General features: G+C 46.1%; 15 non-coding genes across 15 annotated transcripts; 7 read left to right on the top strand and 8 right to left on the bottom strand.

Moving 5' to 3' along the window:
* Positions 1-650: 650 nt before the first annotated feature.
* Positions 651-757, bottom strand: LOC146819662 (U6 spliceosomal RNA). Its single transcript, XR_014964211.1, has one exon. It is a non-coding gene; the product is annotated as a U6 spliceosomal RNA (small nuclear RNA).
* Positions 758-1535: 778 nt separating this feature from the next.
* On the top strand, positions 1536-1608 carry TRNAR-ACG (transfer RNA arginine (anticodon ACG)). The gene has a single exon. It is a non-coding gene; the product is annotated as a tRNA-Arg (tRNA).
* A 1007-nt stretch (positions 1609-2615) lies between these two features.
* LOC146819660 (U6 spliceosomal RNA) lies at positions 2616-2722 on the bottom strand. Its single transcript, XR_014964210.1, has one exon. It is a non-coding gene; the product is annotated as a U6 spliceosomal RNA (small nuclear RNA).
* A 772-nt stretch (positions 2723-3494) lies between these two features.
* Positions 3495-3567, top strand: TRNAR-ACG (transfer RNA arginine (anticodon ACG)). The gene has a single exon. It is a non-coding gene; the product is annotated as a tRNA-Arg (tRNA).
* A 1007-nt stretch (positions 3568-4574) lies between these two features.
* On the bottom strand, positions 4575-4681 carry LOC146819658 (U6 spliceosomal RNA). Its single transcript, XR_014964209.1, has one exon. It is a non-coding gene; the product is annotated as a U6 spliceosomal RNA (small nuclear RNA).
* Positions 4682-5455: 774 nt separating this feature from the next.
* Positions 5456-5528, top strand: TRNAR-ACG (transfer RNA arginine (anticodon ACG)). Its single transcript has one exon. It is a non-coding gene; the product is annotated as a tRNA-Arg (tRNA).
* Positions 5529-6535: 1007 nt separating this feature from the next.
* Positions 6536-6642, bottom strand: LOC146819656 (U6 spliceosomal RNA). The gene has a single exon (XR_014964207.1). It is a non-coding gene; the product is annotated as a U6 spliceosomal RNA (small nuclear RNA).
* A 772-nt stretch (positions 6643-7414) lies between these two features.
* On the top strand, positions 7415-7487 carry TRNAR-ACG (transfer RNA arginine (anticodon ACG)). The gene has a single exon. It is a non-coding gene; the product is annotated as a tRNA-Arg (tRNA).
* Positions 7488-8493: 1006 nt separating this feature from the next.
* On the bottom strand, positions 8494-8597 carry LOC146819654 (U6 spliceosomal RNA). The gene has a single exon (XR_014964545.1). It is a non-coding gene; the product is annotated as a U6 spliceosomal RNA (small nuclear RNA).
* A 772-nt stretch (positions 8598-9369) lies between these two features.
* On the top strand, positions 9370-9442 carry TRNAR-ACG (transfer RNA arginine (anticodon ACG)). The gene has a single exon. It is a non-coding gene; the product is annotated as a tRNA-Arg (tRNA).
* A 1007-nt stretch (positions 9443-10449) lies between these two features.
* LOC146819652 (U6 spliceosomal RNA) lies at positions 10450-10556 on the bottom strand. Its single transcript, XR_014964206.1, has one exon. It is a non-coding gene; the product is annotated as a U6 spliceosomal RNA (small nuclear RNA).
* A 778-nt stretch (positions 10557-11334) lies between these two features.
* TRNAR-ACG (transfer RNA arginine (anticodon ACG)) lies at positions 11335-11407 on the top strand. Its single transcript has one exon. It is a non-coding gene; the product is annotated as a tRNA-Arg (tRNA).
* A 1006-nt stretch (positions 11408-12413) lies between these two features.
* On the bottom strand, positions 12414-12520 carry LOC146819650 (U6 spliceosomal RNA). The gene has a single exon (XR_014964204.1). It is a non-coding gene; the product is annotated as a U6 spliceosomal RNA (small nuclear RNA).
* A 774-nt stretch (positions 12521-13294) lies between these two features.
* Positions 13295-13367, top strand: TRNAR-ACG (transfer RNA arginine (anticodon ACG)). Its single transcript has one exon. It is a non-coding gene; the product is annotated as a tRNA-Arg (tRNA).
* Positions 13368-14373: 1006 nt separating this feature from the next.
* LOC146819648 (U6 spliceosomal RNA) lies at positions 14374-14480 on the bottom strand. Its single transcript, XR_014964203.1, has one exon. It is a non-coding gene; the product is annotated as a U6 spliceosomal RNA (small nuclear RNA).
* Positions 14481-14686: the final 206 nt, after the last annotated feature.

Here is a 14686-nt window from a genome sequence, read left to right as displayed (position 1 = left end):
GGGATGTTGTAGGCCTACAACTGGAACCAAGCAGCCAGGCAGAACCACAGGTAAGGAGAGAGGAAGGCAGTTCATTATTAGAGCAGGATCATGAGCATCTTGCCCTGCTCCCTTCTGCCCCGATCGGCCACGACCTCTCTATTAGGGTGGAGCGTGAACATTTCTTGGACCTCAGAAACTGAGGGATGCAGCGCCGATATGTCCTCCAAGGGCCTAGAGGACCTGGTGCCCAATCATGCCTGGTGTTTTTCAGCTTACCCGACCAATCTGGTTGCAAGGCGGATTTTAACAGTACTGCTGAAAAGGGACTCCCAGACAGCCCTGAGGCCATCATTTGCATAGGCCCTCCCCTTCTCTTTCTCTTGCTTCCCACAAAGCAACGCATCGCTGGCAGCAGTATAGATTTGGGGGTTGTGAAGAATAATGACAGGGAGGCTGAAGAAGGGAAAGAAAAGTCCCAGAAGTCCTGCAGGCTTCCTTGCTAAATGCAGCTGGCCATAGAGTGCACCTTCATTACTGCGAGGTAAATACATTAAAAATGTTGAGGAGAGACAAATTGAAAAATAGATATTAGGAGGAAAGCACTGGAACCTGCTTTATTATTTCAATTAGTCTTGAAAACATAGAACATTTCTCTCCTGAAAGCTGGTAAAAATATGGAACGCTTCACGAATTTGCGTGTCATCCTTGCGCAGGGGCCATGCTAATCTTCTCTGTATCGTTCCAATTTTAGTATATGTGCCGCCGAAGCGAGCACACTTCATTGATGAACCTACAATGTTTATAAACTCTCTAAATCTACGGTCTCTAGACATAGGGTGGCCTGGCAGAGATGCTCGTATGGCCAGTAAGCATTCAAATCTGAGCCAATGGGCAAAAATGCATGAAGAGTAACAATCCATTATTCTTCACTGCATTTGTGGTCCAAGACTTCACCAATTGGAAGTATGTAGATTATGCCAGGGTTGCAAAGGCTCATGGTTCAGGCTACTGACAAGGAACATTGTGACATCATGCTGCCTGTGGAACAGTGATATTAAAGGTGAGACAGCTGCACAGTAGGTTAGGTGAAGGGCTCTGAGAGGTGAAAGGCAGCATGCTTGGGTCCCTGGACAAGGTGAGCCTATGACAAGGTGTCTGAATTTTCGCCTGTATTGTAATATTAAACACTTTATTGTTGTACCCGCCTGCTGATTAAGGAGTCCTCAAGATCAGCTCCACACAGACGTGGAACTGATGATGTTAATGCAGAATATTTAAGAAACTGAGGCTGATCTAAAACATTTCCTTGGACCTAGGACCATTTCCCCTGACTTTTAGGTCCTTCGTCCTCCTAAAGTCCTTTGTATAAGTTAGGAACACCTGACAGAACAGAATTTCAGGAGGTCAGGTGGGTTTACTTGTGTCTTCTGGTTGTGAGCAGTAAACGTGGCTAAAAAGGTTGATGGAATGGTGTTTTAAAACACACACACACACACACACACACACACAACTTCTGGTCCTCTTAAGGACAAAAGTATGGGTAATCCTACATGGGGCCAGTGGCGCAATGGATAACGCGTCTGACTACGGATCAGAAGATTGTAGGTTCGACTCCTATCTGGCTCGAAAGGGTCATAGGTCCCTGTTTTATGGTATTCCTGTGGAATTCTTATTTACCTCAGACTTGTTGTAGGTTCAATATTCTCGAGCAGGACTCATCCAGCAGTCGTTCCATGGTAGGGCTGCAGTAATAGGACCACGGCTAGTTAAAAGTTTCCCATTTGCTGCTGGATTCTATGTGAAGGCCGTCATGTGGTGTGCTGCTTTTGTATTTCAACATGGGTCTCTGAGTCTCTAAACTAGGAAAAAATCTTGTTGAGAAAAGTGTGTGTGAGAGGGTCTGTGGGTGCAGGCAGGTGTGTGTACTTGAGTGCTGACCCATTTACATGTGTGAGAGGGACAAGCAAATTGCCTGTGGGATGTAGGCCTACAACTGGAACCAAGCAGCCAGGCAGAACCACAGGTAAGGAGAGAGGAAGGCAGTTCATTATTAGAGCAGGATCATGAGCATCTTGCCCTGCTCCCTTCTGCCCCGATCGGCCACGATCGGCCAAGACCTCTCTATTAGGGTGGAGGGTGAACATTTCTTGGACCTCAGAAACTGAGGGATGCAGCGCCGATATGTCCTCCAAGGGCCTAGAGGACCTGGTGCCCAATCATGCCTGGTGTTTTTCAGCTTACCCGACCAATCTGGTTGCAAGGCGGATTTTAACAGTACTGCTGAAAAGGGACTCCCAGACAGCCCTGAGGCCATCATTTGCATAGGCCCTCCCCTTCTCTTTCTCTTGCTTCCCACAAAGCAACGCATCGCTGGCAGCAGTATAGATTTGGGGGTTGTGAAGAATAATGACAGGGAGGCTGAAGAAGGGAAAGAAAAGTCCCAGAAGTCCTGCAGGCTTCCTTGCTAAATGCAGCTGGCCATAGAGTGCACCTTCATTACTGCGAGGTAAATACATTAAAAATGTTGAGGAGAGACAAATTGAAAAATAGATATTAGGAGGAAAGCACTGGAACCTGCTTTATTATTTCAATTAGTCTTGAAAACATAGAACATTTCTCTCCTGAAAGCTGGTAAAAATATGGAACGCTTCACGAATTTGCGTGTCATCCTTGCGCAGGGGCCATGCTAATCTTCTCTGTATCGTTCCAATTTTAGTATATGTGCCGCCGAAGCGAGCACACTTCATTGATGAACCTACAATGTTTATAAACTCTCTAAATCTACGGTCTCTAGACATAGGGTGGCCTGGCAGAGATGCTCGTATGGCCAGTAAGCATTCAAATCCGAGCCAATGGGCAAAAATGCATGAAGAGTAACAATCCATTATTCTTCACTGCATTTGTGGTCCAGGACTTCACCAATTGGAAGTATGTAGATTATGCCAGGGTTGCAAAGGCTCATGGTTCAGGCTACTGACAAGGAACATTGTGACATCATGCTGCCTGTGGAACAGTGATATTAAAGGTGAGACAGCTGCACAGTAGGTTAGGTGAAGGGCTCTGAGAGGTGAAAGGCAGCATGCTTGGGTCCCTGGACAAGGTGAGCCTATGACAAGGTGTCTGAATTTTCGCCTGTATTGTAATATTAAACACTTTATTGTTGTACCCGCCTGCTGATTAAGGAGTCCTCAAGATCAGCTCCACACAGACGTGGAACTGATGATGTTAATGCAGAATATTTAAGAAACTGAGGCTGATCTAAAACATTTCCTTGGACCTAGGACCATTTCCCCTGACTTTTAGGTCCTTCGTCCTCCTAAAGTCCTTTGTATAAGTTAGGAACACCTGACAGAACAGAATTTCAGGAGGTCAGGTGGGTTTACTTGTGTCTTCTGGTTGTGAGCAGTAAACGTGGCTAAAAAGGTTGATGGAATGGTGTTTTAAAACACACACACACACACACACACAACTTCTGGTCCTCTTAAGGACAAAAGTATGGGTAATCCTACATGGGGCCAGTGGCGCAATGGATAACGCGTCTGACTACGGATCAGAAGATTGTAGGTTCGACTCCTATCTGGCTCGAAAGGGTCATAGGTCCCTGTTTTATGGTATTCCTGTGGAATTCTTATTTACCTCAGACTTGTTGTAGGTTCAATATTCTCGAGCAGGACTCATCCAGCAGTCGTTCCATGGTAGGGCTGCAGTAATAGGACCACGGCTAGTTAAAAGTTTCCCATTTGCTGCTGGATTCTATGTGAAGGCCGTCATGTGGTGTGCTGCTTTTGTATTTCAACATGGGTCTCTGAGTCTCTAAACTAGGAAAAAATCTTGTTGAGAAAAGTGTGTGTGAGAGGGTCTGTGGGTGCAGGCAGGTGTGTGCACTTGAGTGCTGACCCATTTACATGTGTGAGAGGGACAAGCAAATTGCCTGTGGGATGTAGGCCTACAACTGGAACCAAGCAGCCAGGCAGAACCACAGGTAAGGAGAGAGGAAGGCAGTTCATTATTAGAGCAGGATCATGAGCATCTTGCCCTGCTCCCTTCTGCCCCGATCGGCCACGATCGGCCAAGACCTCTCTATTAGGGTGGAGGGTGAACATTTCTTGGACCTCAGAAACTGAGGGATGCAGCGCCGATATGTCCTCCAAGGGCCTAGAGGACCTGGTGCCCAATCATGCCTGGTGTTTTTCAGCTTACCCGACCAATCTGGTTGCAAGGCGGATTTTAACAGTACTGCTGAAAAGGGACTCCCAGACAGCCCTGAGGCCATCATTTGCATAGGCCCTCCCCTTCTCTTTCTCTTGCTTCCCACAAAGCAACGCATCGCTGGCAGCAGTATAGATTTGGGGGTTGTGAAGAATAATGACAGGGAGGCTGAAGAAGGGAAAGAAAAGTCCCAGAAGTCCTGCAGGCTTCCTTGCTAAATGCAGCTGGCCATAGAGTGCACCTTCATTACTGCGAGGTAAATACATTAAAAATGTTGAGGAGAGACAAATTGAAAAATAGATATTAGGAGGAAAGCACTGGAACCTGCTTTATTATTTCAATTAGTCTTGAAAACATAGAACATTTCTCTCCTGAAAGCTGGTAAAAATATGGAACGCTTCACGAATTTGCGTGTCATCCTTGCGCAGGGGCCATGCTAATCTTCTCTGTATCGTTCCAATTTTAGTATATGTGCCGCCGAAGCGAGCACACTTCATTGATGAACCTACAATGTTTATAAACTCTCTAAATCTACGGTCTCTAGACATAGGGTGGCCTGGCAGAGATGCTCGTATGGCCAGTAAGCATTCAAATCTGAGCCAATGGGCAAAAATGCATGAAGAGTAACAATCCATTATTCTTCACTGCATTTGTGGTCCAAGACTTCACCAATTGGAAGTATGTAGATTATGCCAGGGTTGCAAAGGCTCATGGTTCAGGCTACTGACAAGGAACATTGTGACATCATGCTGCCTGTGGAACAGTGATATTAAAGGTGAGACAGCTGCACAGTAGGTTAGGTGAAGGGCTCTGAGAGGTGAAAGGCAGCATGCTTGGGTCCCTGGACAAGGTGAGCCTATGACAAGGTGTCTGAATTTTCGCCTGTATTGTAATATTAAACACTTTATTGTTGTACCCGCCTGCTGATTAAGGAGTCCTCAAGATCAGCTCCACACAGACGTGGAACTGATGATGTTAATGCAGAATATTTAAGAAACTGAGGCTGATCTAAAACATTTCCTTGGACCTAGGACCATTTCCCCTGACTTTTAGGTCCTTCGTCCTCCTAAAGTCCTTTGTATAAGTTAGGAACACCTGACAGAACAGAATTTCAGGAGGTCAGGTGGGTTTACTTGTGTCTTCTGGTTGTGAGCAGTAAACGTGGCTAAAAAGGTTGATGGAATGGTGTTTTAAAACACACACACACACACACACACACAACTTCTGGTCCTCTTAAGGACAAAAGTATGGGTAATCCTACATGGGGCCAGTGGCGCAATGGATAACGCGTCTGACTACGGATCAGAAGATTGTAGGTTCGACTCCTATCTGGCTCGAAAGGGTCATAGGTCCCTGTTTTATGGTATTCCTGTGGAATTCTTATTTACCTCAGACTTGTTGTAGGTTCAATCTTCTCGAGCAGGACTCATCCAGCAGTCGTTCCATGGTAGGGCTGCAGTAATAGGACCACGGCTAGTTAAAAGTTTCCCATTTGCTGCTGGATTCTATGTGAAGGCCGTCATGTGGTGTGCTGCTTTTGTATTTCAACATGGGTCTCTGAGTCTCTAAACTAGGAAAAAATCTTGTTGAGAAAAGTGTGTGTGAGAGGGTCTGTGGGTGCAGGCAGGTGTGTGCACTTGAGTGCTGACCCATTTACATGTGTGAGAGGGACAAGCAAATTGCCTGTGGGATGTAGGCCTACAACTGGAACCAAGCAGCCAGGCAGAACCACAGGTAAGGAGAGAGGAAGGCAGTTCATTATTAGAGCAGGATCATGAGCATCTTGCCCTGCTCCCTTCTGCCCCGATCGGCCACGATCGGCCAAGACCTCTCTATTAGGGTGGAGGGTGAACATTTCTTGGACCTCAGAAACTGAGGGATGCAGCGCCGATATGTCCTCCAAGGGCCTAGAGGACCTGGTGCCCAATCATGCCTGGTGTTTTTCAGCTTACCCGACCAATCTGGTTGCAAGGCGGATTTTAACAGTACTGCTGAAAAGGGACTCCCAGACAGCCCTGAGGCCATCATTTGCATAGGCCCTCCCCTTCTCTTTCTCTTGCTTCCCACAAAGCAACGCATCGCTGGCAGCAGTATAGATTTGGGGGTTGTGAAGAATAATGACAGGGAGGCTGAAGAAGGGAAAGAAAAGTCCCAGAAGTCCTGCAGGCTTCCTTGCTAAATGCAGCTGGCCATAGAGTGCACCTTCATTACTGCGAGGTAAATACATTAAAAATGTTGAGGAGAGACAAATTGAAAAATAGATATTAGGAGGAAAGCACTGGAACCTGCTTTATTATTTCAATTAGTCTTGAAAACATAGAACATTTCTCTCCTGAAAGCTGGTAAAAATATGGAACGCTTCACGAATTTGCGTGTCATCCTTGCGCAGGGGCCATGCTAATCTTCTCTGTATCGTTCCAATTTTAGTATATGTGCCGCCGAAGCGAGCACACTTCATTGATGAACCTACAATGTTTATAAACTCTCTAAATCTACGGTCTCTAGACATAGGGTGGCCTGGCAGAGATGCTCGTATGGCCAGTAAGCATTCAAATCTGAGCCAATGGGCAAAAATGCATGAAGAGTAACAATCCATTATTCTTCACTGCATTTGTGGTCCAAGACTTCACCAATTGGAAGTATGTAGATTATGCCAGGGTTGCAAAGGCTCATGGTTCAGGCTACTGACAAGGAACATTGTGACATCATGCTGCCTGTGGAACAGTGATATTAAAGGTGAGACAGCTGCACAGTAGGTTAGGTGAAGGGCTCTGAGAGGTGAAAGGCAGCATGCTTGGGTCCCTGGACAAGGTGAGCCTATGACAAGGTGTCTGAATTTTCGCCTGTATTGTAATATTAAACACTTTATTGTTGTACCCGCCTGCTGATTAAGGAGTCCTCAAGATCAGCTCCACACAGACGTGGAACTGATGATGTTAATGCAGAATATTTAAGAAACTGAGGCTGATCTAAAACATTTCCTTGGACCTAGGACCATTTCCCCTGACTTTTAGGTCCTTCGTCCTCCTAAAGTCCTTTGTATAAGTTAGGAACACCTGACAGAACAGAATTTCAGGAGGTCAGGTGGGTTTACTTGTGTCTTCTGGTTGTGAGCAGTAAACGTGGCTAAAAAGGTTGATGGAATGGTGTTTTAAAACACACACACACACACACACACAACTTCTGGTCCTCTTAAGGACAAAAGTATGGGTAATCCTACATGGGGCCAGTGGCGCAATGGATAACGCGTCTGACTACGGATCAGAAGATTGTAGGTTCGACTCCTATCTGGCTCGAAAGGGTCATAGGTCCCTGTTTTATGGTATTCCTGTGGAATTCTTATTTACCTCAGACTTGTTGTAGGTTCAATCTTCTCGAGCAGGACTCATCCAGCAGTCGTTCCATGGTAGGGCTGCAGTAATAGGACCACGGCTAGTTAAAAGTTTCCCATTTGCTGCTGGATTCTATGTGAAGGCCGTCATGTGGTGTGCTGCTTTTGTATTTCAACATGGGTCTCTGAGTCTCTAAACTAGGAAAAAATCTTGTTGAGAAAAGTGTGTGTGAGAGGGTCTGTGGGTGCAGGCAGGTGTGTGCACTTGAGTGCTGACCCATTTACATGTGTGAGAGGGACAAGCAAATTGCCTGTGGGATGTAGGCCTACAACTGGAACCAAGCAGCCAGGCAGAACCACAGGTAAGGAGAGAGGAAGGCAGTTCATTATTAGAGCAGGATCATGAGCATCTTGCCCTGCTCCCTTCTGCCCGATCGGCCACGATCGGCCAAGACCTCTCTATTAGGGTGGAGGGTGAACATTTCTTGGACCTCAGAAACTGAGGGATGCAGCGCCGATATGTCCTCCAAGGGCCTAGAGGACCTGGTGCCCAATCATGCCTGGTGTTTTTCAGCTTACCCGACCAATCTGGTTGCAAGGCGGATTTTAACAGTACTGCTGAAAAGGGACTCCCAGACAGCCCTGAGGCCATCATTTGCATAGGCCCTCCCCTTCTCTTTCTCTTGCTTCCCACAAAGCAACGCATCGCTGGCAGCAGTATAGATTTGGGGGTTGTGAAGAATAATGACAGGGAGGCTGAAGAAGGGAAAGAAAAGTCCCAGAAGTCCTGCAGGCTTCCTTGCTAAATGCAGCTGGCCATAGAGTGCACCTTCATTACTGCGAGGTAAATACATTAAAAATGTTGAGGAGAGACAAATTGAAAAATAGATATTAGGAGGAAAGCACTGGAACCTGCTTTATTATTTCAATTAGTCTTGAAAACATAGAACATTTCTCTCCTGAAAGCTGGTAAAAATATGGAACGCTTCACGAATTTGCGTGTCATCCCGCAGGGGCCATGCTAATCTTCTCTGTATCGTTCCAATTTTAGTATATGTGCCGCCGAAGCGAGCACACTTCATTGATGAACCTACAATGTTTATAAACTCTCTAAATCTACGGTCTCTAGACATAGGGTGGCCTGGCAGAGATGCTCGTATGGCCAGTAAGCATTCAAATCTGAGCCAATGGGCAAAAATGCATGAAGAGTAACAATCCATTATTCTTCACTGCATTTGTGGTCCAAGACTTCACCAATTGGAAGTATGTAGATTATGCCAGGGTTGCAAAGGCTCATGGTTCAGGCTACTGACAAGGAACATTGTGACATCATGCTGCCTGTGGAACAGTGATATTAAAGGTGAGACAGCTGCACAGTAGGTTAGGTGAAGGGCTCTGAGAGGTGAAAGGCAGCATGCTTGGGTCCCTGGACAAGGTGAGCCTATGACAAGGTGTCTGAATTTTCGCCTGTATTGTAATATTAAACACTTTATTGTTGTACCCGCCTGCTGATTAAGGAGTCCTCAAGATCAGCTCCACACAGACGTGGAACTGATGATGTTAATGCAGAATATTTAAGAAACTGAGGCTGATCTAAAACATTTCCTTGGACCTAGGACCATTTCCCCTGACTTTTAGGTCCTTCGTCCTCCTAAAGTCCTTTGTATAAGTTAGGAACACCTGACAGAACAGAATTTCAGGAGGTCAGGTGGGTTTACTTGTGTCTTCTGGTTGTGAGCAGTAAACGTGGCTAAAAAGGTTGATGGAATGGTGTTTTAAAACACACACACACACACACACACAACTTCTGGTCCTCTTAAGGACAAAAGTATGGGTAATCCTACATGGGGCCAGTGGCGCAATGGATAACGCGTCTGACTACGGATCAGAAGATTGTAGGTTCGACTCCTATCTGGCTCGAAAGGGTCATAGGTCCCTGTTTTATGGTATTCCTGTGGAATTCTTATTTACCTCAGACTTGTTGTAGGTTCAATCTTCTCGAGCAGGACTCATCCAGCAGTCGTTCCATGGTAGGGCTGCAGTAATAGGACCACGGCTAGTTAAAAGTTTCCCATTTGCTGCTGGATTCTATGTGAAGGCCGTCATGTGGTGTGCTGCTTTTGTATTTCAACATGGGTCTCTGAGTCTCTAAACTAGGAAAAAATCTTGTTGAGAAAAGTGTGTGTGAGAGGGTCTGTGGGTGCAGGCAGGTGTGTGCACTTGAGTGCTGACCCATTTACATGTGTGAGAGGGACAAGCAAATTGCCTGTGGGATGTAGGCCTACAACTGGAACCAAGCAGCCAGGCAGAACCACAGGTAAGGAGAGAGGAAGGCAGTTCATTATTAGAGCAGGATCATGAGCATCTTGCCCTGCTCCCTTCTGCCCCGATCGGCCACGATCGGCCAAGACCTCTCTATTAGGGTGGAGGGTGAACATTTCTTGGACCTCAGAAACTGAGGGATGCAGCGCCGATATGTCCTCCAAGGGCCTAGAGGACCTGGTGCCCAATCATGCCTGGTGTTTTTCAGCTTACCCGACCAATCTGGTTGCAAGGCGGATTTTAACAGTACTGCTGAAAAGGGACTCCCAGACAGCCCTGAGGCCATCATTTGCATAGGCCCTCCCCTTCTCTTTCTCTTGCTTCCCACAAAGCAACGCATCGCTGGCAGCAGTATAGATTTGGGGGTTGTGAAGAATAATGACAGGGAGGCTGAAGAAGGGAAAGAAAAGTCCCAGAAGTCCTGCAGGCTTCCTTGCTAAATGCAGCTGGCCATAGAGTGCACCTTCATTACTGCGAGGTAAATACATTAAAAATGTTGAGGAGAGACAAATTGAAAAATAGATATTAGGAGGAAAGCACTGGAACCTGCTTTATTATTTCAATTAGTCTTGAAAACATAGAACATTTCTCTCCTGAAAGCTGGTAAAAATATGGAACGCTTCACGAATTTGCGTGTCATCCTTGCGCAGGGGCCATGCTAATCTTCTCTGTATCGTTCCAATTTTAGTATATGTGCCGCCGAAGCGAGCACACTTCATTGATGAACCTACAATGTTTATAAACTCTCTAAATCTACGGTCTCTAGACATAGGGTGGCCTGGCAGAGATGCTCGTATGGCCAGTAAGCATTCAAATCTGAGCCAATGGGCAAAAATGCATGAAGAGTAACAATCCATTATTCTTCACTGCATTTGTGGTCCAAGACTTCACCAATTGGAAGTATGTAGATTATGCCAGGGTTGCAAAGGCTCATGGTTCAGGCTACTGACAAGGAACATTGTGACATCATGCTGCCTGTGGAACAGTGATATTAAAGGTGAGACAGCTGCACAGTAGGTTAGGTGAAGGGCTCTGAGAGGTGAAAGGCAGCATGCTTGGGTCCCTGGACAAGGTGAGCCTATGACAAGGTGTCTGAATTTTCGCCTGTATTGTAATATTAAACACTTTATTGTTGTACCCGCCTGCTGATTAAGGAGTCCTCAAGATCAGCTCCACACAGACGTGGAACTGATGATGTTAATGCAGAATATTTAAGAAACTGAGGCTGATCTAAAACATTTCCTTGGACCTAGGACCATTTCCCCTGACTTTTAGGTCCTTCGTCCTCCTAAAGTCCTTTGTATAAGTTAGGAACACCTGACAGAACAGAATTTCAGGAGGTCAGGTGGGTTTACTTGTGTCTTCTGGTTGTGAGCAGTAAACGTGGCTAAAAAGGTTGATGGAATAGTGTTTTAAAACACACACACACACACACACACACACACAACTTCTGGTCCTCTTAAGGACAAAAGTATGGGTAATCCTACATGGGGCCAGTGGCGCAATGGATAACGCGTCTGACTACGGATCAGAAGATTGTAGGTTCGACTCCTATCTGGCTCGAAAGGGTCATAGGTCCCTGTTTTATGGTATTCCTGTGGAATTCTTATTTACCTCAGACTTGTTGTAGGTTCAATCTTCTCGAGCAGGACTCATCCAGCAGTCGTTCCATGGTAGGGCTGCAGTAATAGGACCACGGCTAGTTAAAAGTTTCCCATTTGCTGCTGGATTCTATGTGAAGGCCGTCATGTGGTGTGCTGCTTTTGTATTTCAACATGGGTCTCTGAGTCTCTAAACTAGGAAAAAATCTTGTTGAGAAAAGTGTGTGTGAGAGGGTCTGTGGGTGCAGGCAGGTGTGTGCACTTGAGTGCTGACCCATTTACATGTGTGAGAGGGACAAGCAAATTGCCTGTGGGATGTAGGCCTACAACTGGAACCAAGCAGCCAGGCAGAACCACAGGTAAGGAGAGAGGAAGGCAGTTCATTATTAGAGCAGGATCATGAGCATCTTGCCCTGCTCCCTTCTGCCCGATCGGCCACGATCGGCCAAGACCTCTCTATTAGGGTGGAGGGTGAACATTTCTTGGACCTCAGAAACTGAGGGATGCAGCGCCGATATGTCCTCCAAGGGCCTAGAGGACCTGGTGCCCAATCATGCCTGGTGTTTTTCAGCTTACCCGACCAATCTGGTTGCAAGGCGGATTTTAACAGTACTGCTGAAAAGGGACTCCCAGACAGCCCTGAGGCCATCATTTGCATAGGCCCTCCCCTTCTCTTTCTCTTGCTTCCCACAAAGCAACGCATCGCTGGCAGCAGTATAGATTTGGGGGTTGTGAAGAATAATGACAGGGAGGCTGAAGAAGGGAAAGAAAAGTCCCAGAAGTCCTGCAGGCTTCCTTGCTAAATGCAGCTGGCCATAGAGTGCACCTTCATTACTGCGAGGTAAATACATTAAAAATGTTGAGGAGAGACAAATTGAAAAATAGATATTAGGAGGAAAGCACTGGAACCTGCTTTATTATTTCAATTAGTCTTGAAAACATAGAACATTTCTCTCCTGAAAGCTGGTAAAAATATGGAACGCTTCACGAATTTGCGTGTCATCCTTGCGCAGGGGCCATGCTAATCTTCTCTGTATCGTTCCAATTTTAGTATATGTGCCGCCGAAGCGAGCACACTTCATTGATGAACCTACAATGTTTATAAACTCTCTAAATCTACGGTCTCTAGACATAGGGTGGCCTGGCAGAGATGCTCGTATGGCCAGTAAGCATTCAAATCTGAGCCAATGGGCAAAAATGCATGAAGAGTAACAATCCATTATTCTTCACTGCATTTGTGGTCCAAGACTTCACCAATTGGAAGTATGTAGATTATGCCAGGGTTGCAAAGGCTCATGGTTCAGGCTACTGACAAGGAACATTGTGACATCATGCTGCCTGTGGAACAGTGATATTAAAGGTGAGACAGCTGCACAGTAGGTTAGGTGAAGGGCTCTGAGAGGTGAAAGGCAGCATGCTTGGGTCCCTGGACAAGGTGAGCCTATGACAAGGTGTCTGAATTTTCGCCTGTATTGTAATATTAAACACTTTATTGTTGTACCCGCCTGCTGATTAAGGAGTCCTCAAGATCAGCTCCACACAGACGTGGAACTGATGATGTTAATGCAGAATATTTAAGAAACTGAGGCTGATCTAAAACATTTCCTTGGACCTAGGACCATTTCCCCTGACTTTTAGGTCCTTCGTCCTCCTAAAGTCCTTTGTATAAGTTAGGAACACCTGACAGAACAGAATTTCAGGAGGTCAGGTGGGTTTACTTGTGTCTTCTGGTTGTGAGCAGTAAACGTGGCTAAAAAGGTTGATGGAATGGTGTTTTAAAACACACACACACACACACACACACAACTTCTGGTCCTCTTAAGGACAAAAGTATGGGTAATCCTACATGGGGCCAGTGGCGCAATGGATAACGCGTCTGACTACGGATCAGAAGATTGTAGGTTCGACTCCTATCTGGCTCGAAAGGGTCATAGGTCCCTGTTTTATGGTATTCCTGTGGAATTCTTATTTACCTCAGACTTGTTGTAGGTTCAATCTTCTCGAGCAGGACTCATCCAGCAGTCGTTCCATGGTAGGGCTGCAGTAATAGGACCACGGCTAGTTAAAAGTTTCCCATTTGCTGCTGGATTCTATGTGAAGGCCGTCATGTGGTGTGCTGCTTTTGTATTTCAACATGGGTCTCTGAGTCTCTAAACTAGGAAAAAATCTTGTTGAGAAAAGTGTGTGTGAGAGGGTCTGTGGGTGCAGGCAGGTGTGTGCACTTGAGTGCTGACCCATTTACATGTGTGAGAGGGACAAGCAAATTGCCTGTGGGATGTAGGCCTACAACTGGAACCAAGCAGCCAGGCAGAACCACAGGTAAGGAGAGAGGAAGGCAGTTCATTATTAGAGCAGGATCATGAGCATCTTGCCCTGCTCCCTTCTGCCCGATCGGCCACGATCGGCCAAGACCTCTCTATTAGGGTGGAGGGTGAACATTTCTTGGACCTCAGAAACTGAGGGATGCAGCGCCGATATGTCCTCCAAGGGCCTAGAGGACCTGGTGCCCAATCATGCCTGGTGTTTTTCAGCTTACCCGACCAATCTGGTTGCAAGGCGGATTTTAACAGTACTGCTGAAAAGGGACTCCCAGACAGCCCTGAGGCCATCATTTGCATAGGCCCTCCCCTTCTCTTTCTCTTGCTTCCCACAAAGCAACGCATCGCTGGCAGCAGTATAGATTTGGGGGTTGTGAAGAATAATGACAGGGAGGCTGAAGAAGGGAAAGAAAAGTCCCAGAAGTCCTGCAGGCTTCCTTGCTAAATGCAGCTGGCCATAGAGTGCACCTTCATTACTGCGAGGTAAATACATTAAAAATGTTGAGGAGAGACAAATTGAAAAATAGATATTAGGAGGAAAGCACTGGAACCTGCTTTATTATTTCAATTAGTCTTGAAAACATAGAACATTTCTCTCCTGAAAGCTGGTAAAAATATGGAACGCTTCACGAATTTGCGTGTCATCCTTGCGCAGGGGCCATGCTAATCTTCTCTGTATCGTTCCAATTTTAGTATATGTGCCGCCGAAGCGAGCACACTTCATTGATGAACCTACAATGTTTATAAACTCTCTAAATCTACGGTCTCTAGACATAGGGTGGCCTGGCAGAGATGCTCGTATGGCCAGTAAGCATTCAAATCTGAGCCAATGGGCAAAAATGCATGAAGAGTAACAATCCATTATTCTTCACTGCATTTGTGGTCCAAGACTTCACCAATTGGAAGTATGTAGATTATGCCAG

This window comes from Triturus cristatus, chromosome 6 (assembly GCF_964204655.1).
Source record: "Triturus cristatus chromosome 6, aTriCri1.1, whole genome shotgun sequence".
Lineage (NCBI taxonomy): Eukaryota > Metazoa > Chordata > Amphibia > Caudata > Salamandridae > Triturus > Triturus cristatus.
Note: the sequence above shows the minus strand (reverse complement) of the source record. Positions and strands in the feature narration are given on the sequence as shown.